This window comes from Equus przewalskii, chromosome 21 (genome assembly GCF_037783145.1).
Source record: "Equus przewalskii isolate Varuska chromosome 21, EquPr2, whole genome shotgun sequence".
Lineage (NCBI taxonomy): Eukaryota > Metazoa > Chordata > Mammalia > Perissodactyla > Equidae > Equus > Equus przewalskii.
In genome coordinates this window covers 8242513-8258651 of record NC_091851.1, presented here as the reverse complement: position 1 = coordinate 8258651, position 16139 = coordinate 8242513, and the positions used below count along the sequence as shown (strand labels likewise).

The 16139-nt window shown below is 41.4% G+C and overlaps 1 long non-coding RNA gene across 1 annotated transcript; it reads right to left on the bottom strand.

Moving 5' to 3' along the window:
* Positions 1-11624: 11624 nt before the first annotated feature.
* On the bottom strand, positions 11625-15872 carry LOC139078286 (uncharacterized). Its single transcript, XR_011531204.1, has 3 exons — positions 15614-15872; positions 12951-13094; positions 11625-11847 (listed from the first exon to the last, which is right to left on the bottom strand). It is a non-coding gene; the product is annotated as an uncharacterized lncRNA (long non-coding RNA).
* Positions 15873-16139: the final 267 nt, after the last annotated feature.

Below are 16139 nucleotides of genomic sequence, written 5' to 3'. Positions count from 1 at the left end.
CACCAATTTCTTTTTGTCATTGGTTCAAGACTGCTCCAGGTAAACTCCTCTGCACTTCTGGCCCACCCCACACACAGACCAAGCACAGTCCTGCAGCTAGCAAAAGCCCTCAGGTTTTTTTCAGGTGCTAGCAATGGGAAGCCATCAGCACAGCACACACAGAAATGCGGAGCGGCAAGTGAACATAGGCAACACACCGACAACGTCTGCTTCATGCTATATACAAACCTCCTCAATTCCAGAATCTCCTAAGTCACCCTTTACCACTTGTCTTCTCTCTCCAACAGTCAGGCCACTCAGAGATGGCCCCTGGAAGCTCCCTCTCTAGAGGATTCTACCTGTGACTTGCCCTCGTACACAGTCCAGACCAGGATCAACACTGGCAAAATAAGAGGGGCAGATGCAGACAGGCACCCAAAGAGAGGCAGTATATGTAGTGGTTAAGAGCATGGACGCTAGTGCCCCACAGCCTGGGACTGGATGCAGATCTCTTATTTCTCATTCCAAAGTTGTTTCAACACTGGACCATGATCTTTTCCATGAGCCAACCCATCAGCCAGATTTCTAAAAGACCCTCCAAAAAGCAACAATGAAGATGTGTCAGATTAGTACCAGACCTATACAAACACCACCACACACCTGGCCGCAGGGGCTTAGTGCTTGGAGAGCTGAGCCATGGAGCAAGAAAAGGCCATTGTTTTCTGGAAGAATCTGAAGACATTCTGGGAAGGAGCTGTAAGGGATAAGTTCCAGCTTGGCAAGTGAAAAGCAATGGCAGAGACTCACAGATTCATTGCAATCTCACAGACCACCAGCCAGGCAAGAAGAGCCGTGTGGAAGTGATTGGGCATAAGAAAGACCCAGAAGATTTTAATTTAAAAACAATTTAATTATACAAAGAAAAGAAGTAGATCCTGAAGGGACAAAAAAGGTGGAGGATGCATGGGAGGAAAATTCTTGTGTATGTATATCTCTGAAAAGAAAAAGAGAAAAGCACAGAAATAAATAGACAGAGAACTAAGTTGGGGAGAGAACGAATGAGAGAAAAAATTAAAGAGGGGACAAGGCGGGAAATAATTTGCCAGTTGAGATTTTTAGTTCTAAACAACAGAAAATAATTCTGGTTGATTCAAATCTAAAACTACCTATTGGTGGCGGCTGGCCCCGTGGCCTAGTGGTTAAGTTCGTCATGCTCTGCTTCGGGGCCCAGGGTTTCGCCGGTTGGGATCCTGGGCGCGGACGTGGTACTGCTCATCAAGCCACGCTGAGGCGATGTCCCACATGCCACAACTAGAAGGACCCACAACTAAAAATACACAACTATGTACCAAGGGGCTTTGGGGAGAAAAAGGAAAAAATAAAACCTTTAAAAATAAATAAAATTACCTATTGGAAGAATAGTTCAGAAACCAGGTGGGAGCTGGGGGGAATTAAATAAGCAGGCCTCAGGACAGAATGAGGCAGCTTCCCAGATTTAGGGAGCAGGAAGAAATGGGTCATCTCTTCAAGTGTCTGCACTCAGTACTCACCATTTTCTATCAATACTCCACTGAAGACTCAAATTCCCTGGAGAAAGATTCTGGGTCTATTTTTGATCACATGACCTGCCTTTAGCTGTGGGTTTGGGTGACGGGTCTTGATTGACAGTCTCACACAGATCACAAAGAATGGGGGAGGGGCGTCTCCATGACAGCACTAAAACAAAGAGCAAGAGATGCCAGGCAGGCACAAGCAACAGCTGTCTACTACAAACGGAACTCAAAAGAGATGAAGGCAGTGGGACTCAGGGGCTTTGGGGAGGACCAGTTACAAACCTAGGAAAAAGTTGGATATAGGAAGGGGAAGAGACAGACAAAGAGAAAAAAGGTAAAAAAAAGATACATAGGAAAAGGATACAGAGGAGAGAAGCTAGATAAAAAACGAAGAAAACTAGCTTCTGTTGGTGAAATAGAAGGCAAACAAGGGGAAGGGAGAGAAGAAACTGATATGGGAATGGAGAAGAGGGCAGGGAATCATGTAAGGCTCGCTCATGACTTCACGGGTCTGTGATGATATTAACTACAGGCACACTACCTCTTGTGCCCGTGAAGTGGATGGCAAGTAGGAGGGGTCCCAGGCTACCCCAAGAGAATGACATTTGGCATCCCCTCCTCTCAGCATGGACATCCACTAAGCGATTTGGTATCCACAATTGGTATTGTTCCAGTCCTCTACTGCTGTGCACCAAACCACCCCAAACTTAGCTTGAAACCAATTATTCTTCTCTCTCACGATTCTTTGGTTTGACTGGACTCAGCTAAGCAGTTTTCACTTGGTGTGTCTCACACAATACGGCCAGGTGTCAGCTGGTGCTGCAATTATCCGAAGGCTCAACTGGGCTGGAATGTTCAAGCTGAGTGTTCACATGACTGGCAGTTGATACTGCAGCTCAGCTAAGGCTGTCAACTGAAATACCTCCGTGTGGCTTAGGAGTTTCACAGCATGGCAGTTGGTTTAGGAGAGAGGGAGTCCCCAGACTGAACGTTCCAAGAAGCAGAAAGATGGAGCTGTCAATCAAGTAAAGCTAAGCCTGAAACTGGCACAGCATGACGTCTGCCGTATGCTATTGATCAAGGCAGTCATGAGGCACACCCAGACTCAAGGGAGTGGAAAACAGATTCCTCCCCTTGATGGAGGGTTTAGCAAAGTTATACCATAGAGGAGGATGTGGGATGAATGGCTATCTTTAGAAAATATGATCTGCCATCAGTACCTAGCCTCTTGACAATGAAGAATGATTTATTGTCTCTTTACACCTTTCTGAGCTGTTAGTTGCAAATTGAGCACATAAATTATGAACTTCCAATACCATGCCACTCTCCAGAATGGCCTCATTTCAATGCAAGTTGATTGGTCAGAGAAAATGTTATCATTTCTAAGAATCTAACTGCCACATTCTTCTTGAATGTAATTGTCCAGTTGAGGGCACACTTAGTCTGTACAGAGCCCACATAAGACAGGTGTTTGCAGTAATATCTTCTCATTCATTCCACAAATGCTTTAGTCCTAGGCACCACGGTAAGTACTGAGGATGCAGAGATTGGGGATATAGAGGCATAGTCTCTACCCTCATGTATATCTCATCTTATAAAAGCCCTGAGGGGGTTAGAGTTTAAATTCAGCAAATAAGCTTAAAATTGCATATCATCAAAATCACTCTTAAAAATCCCTTAGGAAGTCATCACTTTGTATATTCTCTTGCAACAAGCCCACCACAGATGTTTTTCATCCATTGTTGGAAACTGATCATTATTTTATTTTGTTGAACATCAAATAAAATAGCTGCTTTCCATTTAGGAACCACTTTTCCTTTCCTCCACTCTTACAATCCTAGTCCTCCAGACTGAAATGGCCTCTCAGTTGCTCTCCCTGTTTACACCCTTGCCCAACTATAGCCTAAGTAATCCTGCTTAAGCTGAAGTCAGAACACATCACTCCTTTGCTCAAAATAATCTAATGATGGCCATCTCACTCAAAATATTATCCAAGGTCTTCTCCATGGACATCACAGCCCTACCTGATGAGGCTCCTCTGTACCTCTCCAACGTCATTTCTCACAGCATTCTCCTTCACACCCTGCACTCCAGCCACATAGACTACTTCCTCCTTCATGGGAAACTCACTTATGTCTCAGGACCTTTGAACTTACTGTTCTTTCTGCCTGGAACATTCTTTCCTCAATTAACTCTGTTAGCTCCTTCACCTCCTTCAGGTCACTGCTTAAAAGGAACCTGGGCAGAAAATTCTTCCCTGAGCACAGTATATAAAATAGCATCCTCTGTAATTTTCTGTCCTCCTTATCTTGCTTTATGCTTCTCCAGGGCATTTATTCCTACTTGAAATTGATCACCTGCTCCCTCATTGGAATGCAGCTTCCATGTGGGCAGCCCTGTACACTAGTGTATTCTCCACCCCTAGGATAGTGACTGACACACAGTACTCACTGAATATGTACAGAGTGAATGAAAGGATGGATGGATGGATGGATGGAAGGATATATGAATGAGCAGATAGATAAATAGGTATATGCAGTAGAGGCTGTACCTGATCACTCTTTTAGGACTAAGGCGGCTGTTTCCCCATTGCCAGGAAGATTAGTTGCTATTAGGGCCCAGCTGTTTGCCCAAGGTTGTGCCTCCTCCCTGGGGGCAGCCTACCTCCACTGCCTGGTTGATTTAGGGTATGTAGGCCTGGCCCCCTTGACTCAATTTGGGACAATTCCAAAGCCTCAGTTGCAATTGCACCACAGTTTAACTTCTCCTTGCGCAATTCTTCTCCCCCAGTCTCTACAGATCTAGGTCCCGAGATCACTCCCCAATAAATCTCCTGACCACAAAATTCCACCTCAGAGTCTGTTTCCTGGACACCTGACCTAAGACAAGTGGTACCAAAAACACCCATGTCAAAACACTGGAATCACAAGCAGTTCACATAGGAACTGAGAAAAGCTGAGTCACCAGTAGATTTGAACCTTCTATTTCAATCATATCCCAAGGTATTTGCTCACAAGTAGAAATGCTGGCAAAGTCACATGTGCCATTTGAACTCTGGTGCTCCCCTTTCCCCTCCCTCTGTCCCTCTCTTTTTCTCTCTCCATGCAGCTTACGTAGTTGAGTTCAATTATACACAGATAAGGTGCAATTCCACCATGTCCACCTTGACCAAGAAAAGCATCTAACCCAAGGTAGCCAAACTGAAGCTTGTTGTATAGTCTGGAAGGAAAATCTCTCCCCCAAGAGGGGTGAGGTAGATTCCGATATACCTGAAATCTGAACTGTTAATTATGGAAAGGTCAGTGAGAACTGAAAAGATGCCCCAACCAGCTGTTAGAAGGGGAGAGCAAGGAAGATACAATCAGAAACACGTAAATGGAGGAGTCCGGTTAACAGGGAAACTCCAGAATAGAGAACCCCAGGCTCCAGCTGCTGACATGCCAGAGTTCCCTTGCATGCTGAGTCACGGTCCAGTTCCGTACTCTGAGACTCAGACATGCCATGGGCCCCCTAGCCCTCACTGCTTGTTGAGCTTTCCCCACTTTCATTACTACTATTGTTGCTGTGATTCCTGTTTTTCTAATTCCCATATGTATTCTTTCAATAGATCCATTACTCGAGGCCTATGGAGTTTTTTTAACCCCGAAATATCTTACTGGCAAATACAATTATTACAAAATAATAACAGCCAATGCTAAAGAATGCTTACTACATACCAGGCATTCTCTATCATAAATTCTCACAATAATTTGAAAGAATGTACAGGTAAAGACACTGTGTTTAGAGAGCACGTCCAATACTAGGGGATCGGTTGAATAAATTATTCAGTCAGCTCAAAGTAGCTGAACTGGGTTCAAAACTAGGTCCACCACATTCTAAATTCCAAATCAGTCTGATTCTTCAACAGCGTTTGCAGTAGCTGAGGTCTCTTCTGCAGTAATATGTAGCATCTTCACCACCCATCAAAGAAAGAGACGGCGTTAGGCGGAGAGCCCTACACTGCCATTAGCACCACAGTTTGCTCTTTGGGAAGCCTCGGTGGATCCTAAAGGCCGACATTCAGGAGAGTTTGCCTCCGGTGAACTCCTCGTACGAGAGAGGAACAGGAGGCCTGCCATGCAGACCAACCCTAAGGAAGTTCCACTGTGGATTCTTAAAGAGAACCAGGTGAAAGACTGCAAAGGAAAGTCATCCTGCCACTTGATCTACTGGCCATGTGGAAAAGCAGAAACCATCCACAGCAAAGTTCCTCTCTCGCGTAGGTGATCCAAACATCTGTTTACCTAACTGTGCCCCTTTTTATGCACACACATGCAGGTATATTTTACAACAGTGCCGTCTGTGTTACCAGAGTTATGGTCCTGTCAGTATTTCCATAAAAATGACAGCAAATCTTTGGTTTTTGAGGTTCAGAAATAGCCTATAAAAACCAGGTCTAGGCTGAAACACATTCCCACCAAGTTCCAGCCAAGAAACTAATAGTTTTTGTTGGCAAATTAAACAAATATCCATTTACTTGGCAGGCTAAAAAAGAACAAAAGTTTACAATTTCCAGAGGCAAATATGTATTCATAATGGAGAAAAAAATTAAATCCCAGTAAAAACAAGATTATAGACTTAACCTTTATTTTAATAAGTCTGTAGGCCATTCCTCTGATTAATTTAAAATGTTAAAAAGTCAGGTTAGTACTGTACAATCTACAGATGTTTCCTGATTGCATTTGCTAGAGATTCTTTTGATAACAAGCAGCAGAAATGGGCAATGGCTACCTCAGGCAAGAAGGAAATTCATCAGAGGGCTTTGCAGGCTCTCACAGATTAGGGAGAGGAAGGGGGGTTGCCAAAGAACCAAGGCTGAAATCGATGGAAGCATATCCAAGCGGTCTTGGTAGCGTCAACTGCTTGGTAGCACCATGTCTAGAATGAAGACACTCTAACACTTTCCTCCTTCTCTGTCTCATTTCAGTCTAGATTCAAAATCCCAGGAAAGAGTATGGTTAGTCAAGCCTGTCATGTGGCTGCCCCTTGTTTCTACTGCATCTGTTCCTTGGGGCTATCACAGTGGTGGAAGAAGCATCCAGCAGCAGCATTTATGACTGCCAAGAAAAAGAGAGAGACAAAAAAGAAGAAGAGGAAAGAGAAAAAAGGGGAGGAGGAGGGAGAGAAAGAAAGAGAGAGAGAAAGAGGGGGAAAAAAGAAAGAAAGAAGGAAAGAAAGAGAGAGGAAGACAGACAGAAAGAAAAACAGAGAGAAAGAGAGAGAAAACCCCATGAATGTCCAATACTAGGGAATTGGTTGGATAAATCATGCCATAAAGGCACAATGGCATAGTAGGTAATCATTAAAAGTTATAGGAAAAATATTTAATGACTTGGAAAACTGTGGTAAATATAGTGTTAAGTAATAAAGTAGGTTACCAAACAGTATGTCCAATATAATCCCAATTTAGGAAGGAAGGAAGGAAGGAGAGAAGCAAGGAAGGAAATAATAAATAAGAAAGCATGAATGCATGAAAAAAATTGGTAACAGGATTTCAAGTTATTCTTAGTTTCTTATTTTAGGTAATTTCTGTGATCTAAGTTTTTAAAAATAAATGTGTATTGCTTTTGAAAGGATGATAAAAAACAAAAGTACTTTTTAGGTTTGAAAACCTCCTCCTACCTGTACCCCCATGTTCACTGAAGCATTATTCACAATAGCCAAGACAAGGAAACAACCAATGTTCATCGATGGATGAATGGATAAAGAAGATGTGGCATATACATACAAAAATATATATATACATATGCAAAATGGAATATTATTCAGCCATAAAAAAGAAGGAATTCCTACCATTTGCGACAGCAATGGATGGACCTCGAGGACATTATGCTAAGTGACATAAGTTAGACGGAGAAAGACAAATACTCTATGATATCACTTATGTGTAGAATCTAAAAAAGAAATAAAATTCATAGATAGAACAGATTGGTGGTTGCCAGAGATGGGAGGTGGGGAGTAAGGGAAATGGGTAAAGGGGGTTAAAAGGTACAAGCTTCCAGTTATAAGATAAATAAGTCCTGGGCATGTAATGTAAAAAACAAGTAAACAAAAAATACCTCCATATGAATCTCTGAGGTAAATACAACAAATAGCATTATTACCCCATTCCATAGTTGGAGAAGTTGAGGTCCAGAGAAGATCTGCTCAGGAAGAATCACAAAGCAGAGCTGAGAAAGGACTCTAGAGCCTTTTGTCTCAGTCTTGGCTCTCTTTTCCTCTCTCTTCTTGGAGGGCTGGAGTCACCTGGATGTGACCTCTGACAAAGGGAGTGAAAACTGACAGTCAACACCCTTCTTGTGAACCAGCCAGCCTCACTTGCTTTCTTCAGCTTTGAGAGCTGCCTTTGAAGCATATCGAGCTTGGGTTTTTTCTCCTTCTTTGCAAGAGAAGGTCATTAAAGTGAGATTGGAAATTCTGCATGTTGTATGGGAATTGCTGAATGTTATCTTTGACATGCCATTTTAAAATCATCTCTGTGTCTGAAAGGTCACTACCGCTGACTAAACGGCATTGATTTCCAGGCATTTACAGATGTACATGACGACTCCTGAAAGGGGCTTCCATGGATTGAGGAGCTGAGCCAATGGGATGCGAGTGGTAAATATCTCCTTGCAACAGACTCATTATAAGAGAAAATAAACCTGGAGGCAGGTGTCACCAGCTGGCTTGAAATGGAGCCATGCTTTCCTGAGATGACAGCTTTCGCTGTAACATTCTCATAGCCCAGCTTACCATGGCCAAGGCTATGATGCCCAAGAGCTCATTTGCAGCTCCTCCCTCCATGTACCCAAGTGACTGATATTCCAGAAAAGAAACTCAAGCTAGGCTTAATGGTCTGCAGGAAGTGGGGCTGAGGCACAGGGTCTATGGATGCTGCTTTTCACTGTGAATTCTGAAAGCTCTTAGAAAGAGCAGTCAGATTTCATTTAAATGCTTTTAATTTGAGATGCTTTTGTCATTGCTGAGGGCTCATGGTAATTTCTGATTTGGGGAAGTCAATTGAACCAAGACCTACCATTTTTTTGGCATCAAATGCAATGGCCAAAAGCCAGCAATGGGTCTGTCTCATGCTGCCTCGTGTGCCTTTGTTGGGTGGCTTCCCCTTACACCCCACAGTCCTTCAGACTAGCCTGTGTGTGGGGAGACACGAGAATTTCATCCCAGGGAAAAGATCCGATTGAAAGATTAGCAAGTTAGTTTGCTAATTCTCCAAATCAATACACATGCCAAACTAATCCAAAGAAATCTGTATTGCAGTAGAGATGACTCCTGCCTACTGTGTGGGTTTCTATTGCTTGCGCTTTTCCTAGGCATTTAGGTAAAGATTCTTGATTCTTTCCTGTATGGTGTCCAGTTTCTGATAGAGATAACAGGAACATTGGATTTAGCAGCAGACCTGGACTGAAATACTAGCTTTACACTTCCCAGCCACATCACCTCAGAAAAGTTATCTAATCCAGCGGTTCTCAAAGTATGGTCCAGGATCCCCTGAGGGTCTGTGAGACCCTTTCAGAGCTACACAAAGTCAAAACTATGTTCAAAAAAAATACTACGATGTTATTAGTCTTTTTCACTCTCATTCTCTCACAAGAGTACAATGGAGTTTTCCAGAGACTGTAAGACACATGATGCGGTTATCCCACTGATGGCTAATAGAATGTGTGCTTGTATATACTTTTGTCTTAAATTTTTGTTTTAATTTCTAATAATTACTGATAGAAAGAACCCACATAACAAAAATCTCTTTTAGATCCTAGGCAAATTTTAAGAGTATTTGAGAATCGCTGATTTAATCTCTTTGTGCCTCTGCTTCCCAATGTATCAATAGGCTGTTGGGAAGATGAAATTAGATGAAGTACATGACATTGGGAGCAACATGCCAAAATCTCTCCTTCCCTGGTCAAATACAGGCATTGTTCCAGCTTGCTCTCAGCACTCAACTTCACCCTCTTATGGGAATGAGTTTCGTGCCTGCTTAGAAACAGCTATTGCCCTCTCTCCATAATGCCAGACCCTTGACAGTCTCAGATTCAGTGCTCCTGGGGCCTTCCTCTTGGATCCAATTTCCTGCCTCAGCTTCTCACCCCTGGCTTCTCTGTGTGTCATTTCTATAGATATTAGGTGCACTGCACCTTATTCAACTATATCTGGTAGATACTATGAGACCACACCTCTGTGGGATGGGGGCAAGGTCTTTCTTAAAATGAGTGGTCATCTCTGGTGTCAACCATTCCATTAAGTAAAGCATTATAAGATAGCACCCAGAGCTTGGAGAGGAACACTTCAACAATGTCGCTCTAGGTCTCATTCTTGGGCCAGGATTGTGAGGAATGTAAGTGGATTTGTGGTGGCTCCTGAAAGTAGAGGAAAAATGGCCTCTGGCACTTGGAGCTTGGCAAAAAGAATGGTCACATTGGCAAGTTTCTGCACACAAGTTAATTCCCAAATCCTCTGTATTAACTTCTCATTGGTTCTTCAGAAAAATACAACCCCCTCATTTCCCCATCTTGTTATATCTGAGATCCTGGCATACCCATTTCGTCTATAAGAGGTTGACTCTGGCATTCTGTGTCAAATGAAATAGAGCAGGAAAAGTTTGGTGGCAGGAAAACCCAGCAGAGGCAGTGGGGACAGAAAGGAAATTTGGACTGAATAGATATTTCTCAAGTAAGATATAAGGATTTGTGATTGATTAGATGGGAGGAGTGGGAGGGAGAAACTGAGGTAACATCAAGGATTCCGGCTTGGAATACTGATGGAAGAGAGGTCATTAATTGAGACAGAGAGTAGTGCAAAGAGAGATGGATTGGGAGGGAAGAAGGAGAGTAGTTAGAAATTCTGGCCTAAAGCTTAGACTAGAGGTCAGCCTGAAGGTCACAAAATGGCAGCTGAATCCCACGGGGACTGTGCTATGCCTCTGAGACATTTCTGAAGCAAGCATACCTGAATTTGCAGCTGGAACAACAGGGCTGGCAGAAAAGCCACAATCTGTTTTCTAAGATTCTCCAGAGTCCCTGTTGCTGATTCTTATTGTTAACTGCCTTTCCTGCCTACACTTCTGGTCCCTGACTGGATTTCCCACCTTGGGCTTCAGATCTGCTTTTGTACTCCAAAGTCTTGGCTCTCCTTCTACTCCTCATATCATCCCTCTTTGCATACTTTGCCCTCCTGAATTTACCTAGAATGCTTAGAACAAACAAGGCAAACTCCCCATGGTGAGTCCTGCTGCTTAGTTCAGCACACACTCTCATATTTTGCACGTTCGCAAGACCAGGCAAGGAAATCCTTCGTTCTTCCTTTGCTGAGTCCTTTATTAGAAGCTAAGGGAGGGGTGAGATCACAAAGGAAGAACGTGAAGAGCAAGAAGACAGAAGGATCCCAGGAGTATAGGAACAATAAAGTACCCGTTAGCAAACTTGAAAAACTCTTTTTTTTCTGTGGAGTGCATTTCCAAGTCCTGCTTTCAAGGGAATTATTTTAAATGGCTAACCAGGAGAACTCATGTCATTTTGGTAAATTTGGATTAGAGTCAGTTCTCTTACCCTAAAAATGATTCAATTCATTGTAGCAAACGTTATTCCATTCAAACATCATATGTAACAACAGAAACAATAACAACAAAAATATCTGTCAAATGTGCAGTGGTTTGTTGGTTTCTAGCAATTGTTTATACAAGTAATCTCTTAAATTTTAAGAATATAAACGGTCCCTTATAATTCATTTTTGAATGAAATTGATTGTTTACTAAATATTTTGCAGGAAGATGAAAAACGATACTAGCTGGGGTCAAAAGTTTGTTTAGTTTAGATCACTTACAAGTTTTTGCTCAGTGATGAGTAAACTAAAGCTCTATCATGGCTAAGTTTCTTCTTAGGTCGTGTTACAGTGTCCGAGGTATGGTTTATCTGTCAATTTTGACCTAAGTAACAATCAACAAATTCCCCAAAATGCTACTTGTCAATAATCGACTTGAAGTGGATGAAGAAAGTTGTGCTAGTCAGGATAGGCTAGGTTATGCTGCAGTGACAAACAATCCCCAGATCTCAGTGGTTTAAACAGCAAAGATTTATTTATGATATATGTCCATTACTTGTAGATGAAGGGGTTTGCTCCACATCATCTTCACTTGGAGACCCAGGTTAGTCACAGTCGCAGGAGGGAGCAAGAGAATGAAGAATCATCATTCCCTCTTAATCCTAGAAGTCATATGTCATTAGAATGACATATGTCATTCTGCTCATACTGTTTTAATCCACAAGTCATATGAGTTGGCCTAAAGTCAAAGGGGAATTGAAAATAGAAAATCAATTATATATTAATAAGTGTAAAACTTAACATAACATGAATAAAGACATCTTCATTTTTAAACTCTAAGCTCATCAGCAAGACATTCTGCACAAAGACAAAAGCAAAGAGAGTAAAAAAAGTAATGACCCCAGAACATATGTTGAAAATTTGAATTGTTTCAAATTATTTCCTAATGTTAGGAGCAACATATTTGGGGAAAATAGATCATATCATTCATGTTTTACTTTATTGATGAGATTCAAGCACTTTAAGTGACTTGTCCAAGAGCACACACCTAGTTTGCAGTGGCCACTCACTTTCTAGTAGTCTTTGAAGTGGGAGCCCTGCAAAGGCTGAATTTAAAACCCACAATGGTAATAAAGGCACACCTTGCATTAGAACTTTTTCATGTTAAAAATCATTGAATACTTCTGTATTCTATTTGCAAGGAGCTAATTGCCACTTATTCCAATGGGAATAAAATTAAATCACCACTCAGAGACCCCATGTGCTCTGCTGTAAACCTGAACAATCTAGACAGATAAGCAGTTGCTTGTTACTTTCTCTATGAGCTTATGTTTCAGTAAAATCTCAGGGTAAACTCTGAACATATGCTTAAGCATGTCATTTGAAGTCAAGTAGAAGGACTGGCAAATATTAAAGAGACCTGAGAGAGCTTGATTCACCCCAAACAGAGTTCTCCAATAACCATATGCTGTTAATATTCCACAGAGGAAATGAAAGATATGGGAAATTAATTGCAGAAAAAAAATCTTGACCATAACTTAGGCAAATTAATTTTCCTTCTGAGCTTGCTTAACAATCAAAAATGGAAACTTCAAGTTGGCATGCATTCCTTTCTTATAAGACATTTTTTTTGGAATCAAAGACTTGTCTCTAAGAATTACAGAGAAACATAAAAACAAAAATAATAAAGCAATTTCATGAGAAGAAATGATACCTCTACCATGAGGTCTGATTCCACTATTCTTTCAAGTACTTAAAAGCAGCTTCATGTTCAAAATTTCAAAATACAAAATACAAAATTTAATAAAACAAAGAGCTTCCTACTAAGAACATTATGGATACCTCAAGTGTGTCAGGGTATTAAGTAGCCAAACCATGAGTCTGTGCTCTGCTTCCTATAGAGAGTGTGTCCTCTGAGGTCACATATGCTGTCAGATGTCAGAAGCTGACACTACCTGGCTGACTGTGTTTTCTGGATGAGGATTTCTGGAAAGAGAAAAGGTAAATTGAGGGAAAGCTGAGACCCTAAGGGTACAACTCTTAGTAGAACTTTAAACTCCTGTGTATTGGGAGTGAAAGTTACTCTGCCATCACAATGATCAGGAAGGTTTTTGCCATGTTGTTGTTGTTTGTACTGCTGCTCTTTTGGTTATATTTGAGGGGGTGAGAGAGCTTACCACTACAGGGACACAAGCACATTGTTTCTTGTTTAGCTTTTATTTAATCATCACAAAATTAAATGTGAAATTCATCTAGACTTGGAAGGAGGTAAGGAAGATACAAAGCCAAACAACTACAGCAAATGATTACAGCCCAAAGATTATAGGATATGAGAACAAACTAGGGATGGAGGGTGTTCTCTTCTGCTAAAGAAGGAATTGTTTGGTGGTTAAGATAAAAATGCAAAATTAAATCTATGAAAGTTGCCTACACTTAATAGCAATCTTCCTGCTGTGTAGCCAATCTTAGATCTAATGCATTCCATAGATTCCACAATATTCATATCAAAGACCATATGCTTGCCATCCAGCCATTCAATCTTAACAGTGTAGATAAAAAACCAGGAACAATTTGTGTTGTGTCCATCATTTGTCATGGATAAAATCTCAAAATTCATATGATTTGGTATGGAGTACTCACCAGGAAATTTCTTCCCATAGATGGACTTGCTACCAGCCCATTATGGCAGGTGAAGTCTCCACCCTGGCACTAAATTGTAGAATAATTCTGTTAAAGCATAATCCTTAAAACCACATCCATTTTCTCCAGTGCTGAAAGCACTGACATTTTCTGCTGTCCTCTGGAACTGGAACTGAAAACAGTTTGAGAGGCTATAACCTAGGCTCTCCCTCAATGTTGATGTGTTGAATAATACAAGTGGGTTGACCATGGTTGGGACTAAAAGCAGAAAGGGCTCATAGTTAATTGGCAAGATTGTGGCTCTGAGTGACGTCATCTTCAAATCAGGGACCCAAACATTTTTAAAAGAACAAAACTCTAGAAGAATATTAGCACATTTACGATTTCAATAGCATCCCTTACATGAGTACAGGATGAATTATACAACAGTATTTAGAATATGCTAGAACGGAATTAGGAGTTGAATGTATAGAGCATCTTACCATCTCAGTAATGTCATTGCTTTACAGAATGCCTTTGCTAAATAGGAGCTGCTAATCTGAACTTTGTCCATGTCACAAGCAAGTAAATTGAAGAACAAAATATTGACCACCCTTCTTGATCTCTCAGCCACACTCAAAACTATTGACCTGACCCCCTCCTTGAAATATTCTCTTAGCATGAGTGGGGCCCCATGAAAACCATGCAATCCCAATCCTTGTACGTACTTAACCACAAGCACTGCTTCTGTCCGGGGAGACCTGTTGTTGAGCTTCACCCTCTGGAGAGACACCAGATGATAGAGAGCCAGGTCTTTGACTTTTATGACTCAACAGTGTTTTGGTTTTATTCCCACTTCTCTGGCCCTTCTCTATCTCTACTATAGGCCCACCCTCCTCTCTCTAGCCATTTAAAGTTGGAGCTCCCAAACCTTTGGTCATTAACTCTTTTTTCTTCTCTCTCTGTACTCTCTTTATTATAATCTGTTAAACTGAGCATTCTATGGTAATTCACAGCAGTGTGGTACTGTAGTCACCCATTCCCACTGGTTCTCTGAGACAAGATTGGCTCTAGATCCAAACATGATAAAAGCCCTGTGGTGAACCATGGCATCCCAATCCTTGCACCTGCCTGACCACAAGAACTGTTTTTGTCTGGGAAGGCGTACTGTTGAGTTACACCCTTTCGAGAGACACCAGGGGATAGAGAGCCAGACCTTTCCACATACCTATAGAAATTGTGATTCTGACTGATAATCCCTCCCTGGAGCATCCTATCCCCACAGACAAGTGATCCACGAGTCTGAATATCATCTGCACCAGCTTACTTCTCCCTCCTGCCAGGCTGCTATTGGGCCTGAGGGGAGTTGAGACACAAAATTCATCTTCCTTGAGATTGGTTTTCATTTAATGTCTTTGCTACTGAGTGTAAGTCATGTTTTCCTGTTTCTTTGTATGTCTAGTAATTTTAGATTGTATTCTGAGCATTGTAAGTGTTATGTCATAGAGACGCTGGATTCTGTTATGTTCCTCCAAAGAGTTTTGTTTTTATTACTGTTTTTGTCTTGTTTTGTTTTAGTAAGCATTTAACTTGGCTGTATTCAGACTCAAAGCCCTATGCTCCTTGCAGTAGGTGGCAGTTCAAATCTCAGATCAGTTCTTTTAGCCCTAACTGGGATACTTGGATTCTGCCCCATGCATCCACTGTTGAGGGCTCAGCAAGAGAACTGGGTGAGTTTTTACATAGAATTTGGATCTTCTCCTTTGTGATCCTTATCTTTTTAAGATTCTCTCTCTTTTCAGTAACTGGGTAATCCTGGACTCTGTCCTCTGGTTCCTCAAACCAGATAAAAGCCTGTGGGTTTTATTGAGTTTTAGCCTACTCACATGGTGCTGAGTGAGGCCTTTCCTTGTGTTAAAAGTTGTAAAGTATGGGAACATCACCCAATGCTGGTCCCTTCTTCCAAGGGTAAAACCCATTCCAGTTTCTGCTTGATCTTGGTCACTTTCCATTGCCTACAGTATATATGTTGTCCAAAGTTGCTTCATTCGTATTACTTTTCCTTAGAACCAGCTTCAAGGCAACTCCAGGGTTTGAATCTTCAATTCACTAGTTGCATTAGTTGTGTGACTCTGGGACAGTTTTCTAAAATATAAAATAAATATAATGATCTCTATCTTATAAAATCATTTTGAAAATAAGAGAGAGAATGCATCAGTCACACAATAAATTCTGGTTTATTCTCCCCACCTCAGCCCCAAAAGGAGCTCATAGTTAATCATCAAATATAGACTACTGAGTCTATCACAATCACATGAGAGGTTTTATGTTTGTTTGTTTGTTTTTTTAATGGAGCATTGCAAGATGCTGAAACTTCAGGGAAGGGGTTTGTATTTTGAAAGATCTTCCCAT